The following is a 5916-nucleotide window of genomic DNA, read 5'->3' as shown; positions in this document are numbered from 1 at the left end:
CAGCGGCTGACGAGCAAAGCCTAGGTGCCGCGCACATACGTTATCGAACAGGCGCGTAGAGGAGTAAATTGCCTTTCCTTCCAGCGAACCAGCCGACATGCTTGATGCGCACGCTGCAAAGCAAATGTCGAGGCGCAGTCTGTTGAACAAATGTTGAATAGTCTTTGGCGGCGGTTGTGGCTGTCGTGCGTGCCCATGTGTTTCGATTCCACCAGTAAGCTGTTGGTTTTTCTAGCGCATGTACGGTTTGGCAGGGAGTAGGTGTCGCGTCGAAAGCGAAGCGTCTCTACCGGTGTTGTCGGTCGGGTCGGAGCCTTCCTTCCTGCTGTTGCTTGGAACAAAGTTACTGTGTCAGTTATGGGCCTGGCGTGGCCTGTCGCACAAGCTAGCTGGTCTTCGCATGTGCAACTCGTGGACCTGCCATGTGAGCAATTGACGTGTTGCCATGATGTGGGATTCTGTGCAGTTTGTTACGCGATTTGCGTGTTTGGTCGAAAAGCGCTTGGCTGCAATGCGTCCAATGACGACTGGTGTGTTCTCAACCTCACTGTGAAGCGTCGAATAGGTAGAGGCAACGACGTGTGCTTTTGGTCTTGACGAGCCGACAAAGCGCTTCGTTTACAATGCAGCGTCAGTTGTTGTTTTGCACTTTTGACTGCAGGGATGTGGGGGAAACGTTGCATGAGCAGAGCATATGTGTATGAAATGTGGAATGGCACCTCACAACTCGGGAACTACTGAGACAACTGCGGCGCCCAAGATGGGGATTTCATCACGCACCACCGAGAGCGTCCATTCACATGCGAAGCAGTGTTGGCGTGAAAGGAATGTTGTGTGCACAGCGGCTGACGAGCAAAGCCTAGGTGCCGCGCACATACGTTATCGAACAGGCGCGTAGAGGAGTAAATTGCCTTTCCTTCCAGCGAACCAGCCGACATGCTTGATGCGCACGCTGCAAAGCAAATGTCGAGGCGCAGTCTGTTGAACAAATGTTGAATAGTCTTTGGCGGCGGTTGTGGCTGTCGTGCGTGCCCATGTGTTTCGATTCCACCAGTAAGCTGTTGGTTTTTCTAGCGCATGTACGGTTTGGCAGGGAGTAGGTGTCGCGTCGAAAGCGAAGCGTCTCTACCGGTGTTGTCGTTCGGGTCGGAGCCTTCCTTCCTGCTGTTGCTTGGAACAAAGTTACTGTGTCAGTTATGGGCCTGGCGTGGCCTGTCGCACAAGCTAGCTGGTCTTCGCACGTGCAACTCGTGGACCTGCCATGTGAGCAATTGACGTGTTGCCATGCTGTGGGATTCTGTGCAGTTTGTTACGCGATTTGCGTGTTTCGTCGAAAAGCGCTTGGCTGCAATGCGTCCAATGACGACTGGTGTGTTCTCAACCTCTCTGTGAAGCGTCGAATAGGTAGAGGCAACGACGTGTGCTTTTGGTCTTGACGAGCCGACAAAGCGCTTCGTTTACAATGCAGCGTCAGTTGTTGTTTTGCACTTTTGACTGCAGGGATGTGGGGGAAACGTTGGATGAGCAGAGCATATGTGTATGAAATGTGGAATGGCACCTCACAACTCGGGAACTACTGAGACAACTGCGGCGCCCAAGATGGGGATTTCATCACGCACCACCGAGAGCGTCCATTCACATGCGAAGCAGTGTTGGCGTGAAAGGAATGTTGTGTGCACAGCGGCTGACGAGCAAAGCCTAGGTGCCGCGCACATACGTTATCGAACAGGCGCGTAGAGGAGTAAATTGCCTTTCCTTCCAGCGAACCAGCCGACATGCTTGATGCGCACGCTGCAAAGCAAATGTCGAGGCGCAGTCTGTTGAACAAATGTTGAATAGTCTTTGGCGGCGGTGGTGGCTGTCGTGCGTGCCCATGTGTTTCGATTCCACCAGTAAGCTGTTGGTTTTTCTAGCGCATGTACGGTTTGGCAGGGAGTAGGTGTCGCGTCGAAAGCGAAGCGTCTCTACCGGTGTTGTCGGTCGGGTCGGAGCCTTCCTTCCTGCTGTTGCTTGGAACAAAGTTACTGTGTCAGTTATGGGCCTGGCGTGGCCTGTCGCACAAGCTAGCTGGTCTTCGCATGTGCAACTCGTGGACCTGCCATGTGAGCAATTGACGTGTTGCCATGCTGTGGGATTCTGTGCAGTTTGTTACGCGATTTGCGTGTTTCGTCGAAAAGCGCTTGGCTGCAATGCGTCCAATGACGACTGGTGTGTTCTCAACCTCTCTGTGAAGCGTCGAATAGGTAGAGGCAACGACGTGTGCTTTTGGTCTTGACGAGCCGACAAAGCGCTTCGTTTACAATGCAGCGTCAGTTGTTGTTTTGCACTTTTGACTGCAGGGATGTGGGGGAAACGTTGGATGAGCAGAGCATATGTGTATGAAATGTGGAATGGCACCTCACAACTCAGGAACTACTGAGACAACTGCGGCGCCCAAGATGGGGATTTCATCACGCACCACCGAGAGCGTCCATTCACATGCGAAGCAGTGTTGGCGTGAAAGGAATGTTGTGTGCACAGCGGCTGACGAGCAAAGCCTAGGTGCCGCGCACATACGTTATCGAACAGGCGCGTAGAGGAGTAAATTGCCTTTCCTTCCAGCGAACCAGCCGACATGCTTGATGCGCACGCTGCAAAGCAAATGTCGAGGCGCAGTCTGTTGAACAAATGTTGAATAGTCTTTGGCGGCGGTTGTGGCTGTCGTGCGTGCCCATGTGTTTCGATTCCACCAGTAAGCTGTTGGTTTTTCTAGCGCATGTACGGTTTGGCAGGGAGTAGGTGTCGCGTCGAAAGCGAAGCGTCTCTACCGGTGTTGTCGGTCGGGTCGGAGCCTTCCTTCCTGCTGTTGCTTGGAACAAAGTTACTGTGTCAGTTATGGGCCTGGCGTGGCCTGTCGCACAAGCTAGCTGGTCTTCGCATGTGCAACTCGTGGACCTGCCATGTGAGCAATTGACGTGTTGCCATGATGTGGGATTCTGTGCAGTTTGTTACGCGATTTGCGTGTTTGGTCGAAAAGCGCTTGGCTGCAATGCGTCCAATGACGACTGGTGTGTTCTCAACCTCACTGTGAAGCGTCGAATAGGTAGAGGCAACGACGTGTGCTTTTGGTCTTGACGAGCCGACAAAGCGCTTCGTTTACAATGCAGCGTCAGTTGTTGTTTTGCACTTTTGACTGCAGGGATGTGGGGGAAACGTTGGATGAGCAGAGCATATGTGTATGAAATGTGGAATGGCACCTCACAACTCGGGAACTACTGAGACAACTGCGGCGCCCAAGATGGGGATTTCATCACGCACCACCGAGAGCGTCCATTCACATGCGAAGCAGTGTTGGCGTGAAAGGAATGTTGTGTGCACAGCGGCTGACGAGCAAAGCCTAGGTGCCGCGCACATACGTTATCGAACAGGCGCGTAGAGGAGTAAATTGCCTTTCCTTCCAGCGAACCAGCCGACATGCTTGATGCGCACGCTGCAAAGCAAATGTCGAGGCGCAGTCTGTTGAACAAATGTTGAATAGTCTTTGGCGGCGGTTGTGGCTGTCGTGCGTGCCCATGTGTTTCGATTCCACCAGTAAGCTGTTGGTTTTTCTAGCGCATGTACGGTTTGGCAGGGAGTAGGTGTCGCGTCGAAAGCGAAGCGTCTCTACCGGTGTTGTCGTTCGGGTCGGAGCCTTCCTTCCTGCTGTTGCTTGGAACAAAGTTACTGTGTCAGTTATGGGCCTGGCGTGGCCTGTCGCACAAGCTAGCTGGTCTTCGCATGTGCAACTCGTGGACCTGCCATGTGAGCAATTGACGTGTTGCCATGCTGTGGGATTCTGTGCAGTTTGTTACGCGATTTGCGTGTTTCGTCGAAAATCGCTTGGCTGCAATGCGTCCAATGACGACTGGTGTGTTCTCAACCTCACTGTGAAGCGTCGAATAGGTAGAGGCAACGACGTGTGCTTTTGGTCTTGACGAGCCGACAAAGCGCTTCGTTTACAATGCAGCGTCAGTTGTTGTTTTGCACTTTTGACTGCAGGGATGTGGGGGAAACGTTGGATGAGCAGAGCATATGTGTATGAAATGTGGAATGGCACCTCACAACTCGGGAACTACTGAGACAACTGCGGCGCCCAAGATGGGGATTTCATCACGCACCACCGAGAGCGTCCATTCACATGCGAAGCAGTGTTGGCGTGAAAGGAATGTTGTGTGCACAGCGGCTGACGAGCAAAGCCTAGGTGCCGCGCACATACGTTATCGAACAGGCGCGTAGAGGAGTAAATTGCGTTTCCTTCCAGCGAACCAGCCGACATGCTTGATGCGCACGCTGCAAAGCAAATGTCGAGGCGCAGTCTGTTGAACAAATGTTGAATAGTCTTTGGCGGCGGTTGTGGCTGTCGTGCGTGCCCATGTGTTTCGATTCCACCAGTAAGCTGTTGGTTTTTCTAGCGCATGTACGGTTTGGCAGGGAGTAGGTGTCGCGTCGAAAGCGAAGCGTCTCTACCGGTGTTGTCGTTCGGGTCGGAGCCTTCCTTCCTGCTGTTGCTTGGAACAAAGTTACTGTGTCAGTTATGGGCCTGGCGTGGCCTGTCGCACAAGCTAGCTGGTCTTCGCATGTGCAACTCGTGGACCTGCCATGTGAGCAATTGACGTGTTGCCATGCTGTGGGATTCTGTGCAGTTTGTTACGCGATTTGCGTGTTTCGTCGAAAAGCGCTTGGCTGCAATGCGTCCAATGACGACTGGTGTGTTCTCAACCTCTCTGTGAAGCGTCGAATAGGTAGAGGCAACGACGTGTGCTTTTGGTCTTGACGAGCCGACAAAGCGCTTCGTTTACAATGCAGCGTCAGTTGTTGTTTTGCACTTTTGACTGCAGGGATGTGGGGGAAACGTTGGATGAGCAGAGCATATGTGTATGAAATGTGGAATGGCACCTCACAACTCGGGAACTACTGAGACAACTGCGGCGCCCAAGATGGGGATTTCATCACGCACCACCGAGAGCGTCCATTCACATGCGAAGCAGTGTTGGCGTGAAAGGAATGTTGTGTGCACAGCGGCTGACGAGCAAAGCCTAGGTGCCGCGCACATACGTTATCGAACAGGCGCGTAGAGGAGTAAATTGCGTTTCCTTCCAGCGAACCAGCCGACATGCTTGATGCGCACGCTGCAAAGCAAATGTCGAGGCGCAGTCTGTTGAACAAATGTTGAATAGTCTTTGGCGGCGGTTGTGGCTGTCGTGCGTGCCCATGTGTTTCGATTCCACCAGTAAGCTGTTGGTTTTTCTAGCGCATGTACGGTTTGGCAGGGAGTAGGTGTCGCGTCGAAAGCGAAGCGTCTCTACCGGTGTTGTCGTTCGGGTCGGAGCCTTCCTTCCTGCTGTTGCTTGGAACAAAGTTACTGTGTCAGTTATGGGCCTGGCGTGGCCTGTCGCACAAGCTAGCTGGTCTTCGCACGTGCAACTCGTGGACCTGCCATGTGAGCAATTGACGTGTTGCCATGCTGTGGGATTCTGTGCAGTTTGTTACGCGATTTGCGTGTTTCGTCGAAAAGCGCTTGGCTGCAATGCGTCCAATGACGACTGGTGTGTTCTCAACCTCTCTGTGAAGCGTCGAATAGGTAGAGGCAACGACGTGTGCTTTTGGTCTTGACGAGCCGACAAAGCGCTTCGTTTACAATGCAGCGTCAGTTGTTGTTTTGCACTTTTGACTGCAGGGATGTGGGGGAAACGTTGGATGAGCAGAGCATATGTGTATGAAATGTGGAATGGCACCTCACAACTCGGGAACTACTGAGACAACTGCGGCGCCCAAGATGGGGATTTCATCACGCACCACCGAGAGCGTCCATTCACATGCGAAGCAGTGTTGGCGTGAAAGGAATGTTGTGTGCACAGCGGCTGACGAGCAAAGCCTAGGTGCCGCGCACATACGTTA

This window comes from Eimeria tenella, genomic scaffold (assembly GCF_000499545.2).
Source record: "Eimeria tenella Houghton genomic scaffold, Eth_scaff88, whole genome shotgun sequence".
In the NCBI taxonomy this organism is placed as follows: Eukaryota; Apicomplexa; class Conoidasida; order Eucoccidiorida; family Eimeriidae; genus Eimeria; species Eimeria tenella.
This window is presented reverse-complemented; position numbering follows the sequence as displayed.